Genomic DNA, 417 nt, shown 5'->3' on the forward strand with positions numbered 1-417 from the left:
AGAACCCTGCGCTTTGGAGTCGTGCAAATGAGAGTTCAAAAGTCCCGCTGAAATGTAACTTCCACAGGGTAGGAGTCCATCTCTGGTTCGCAGCTATATGCTGAGGGACTAGAGTGTCTGGCACACAGTAGGCGCTCAATAAACCTTTGTTGAATGACTGACTCAATGAATGAAGGGCCGTACTCCAAGCCTCCTTTTTCGTCCATCGTGCATGCCCTACCTGGAACTGTTACTGCTTCACGGAAATCGCCTAGCTCCGAAACTGACGCACAGTAGGCACTCAACAAGTTGTATTTTTCCTTCCTTTCCACAGGAGACCGGCTCCCTAACCTACCGCAAAAGAGGGGTTTCTGGCGCGTGCGTCTTCTCCACGCTCCTTCTGCCCCGCGGGCCCCACGGCGTCTCGGGGAGCAAGGT

Source organism: Bison bison, unplaced genomic scaffold, assembly GCF_000754665.1.
Source record: "Bison bison bison isolate TAMUID 2011002044 unplaced genomic scaffold, Bison_UMD1.0 scf7180017864290, whole genome shotgun sequence".
NCBI classification, from domain to species: Eukaryota; Metazoa; Chordata; class Mammalia; order Artiodactyla; family Bovidae; genus Bison; species Bison bison.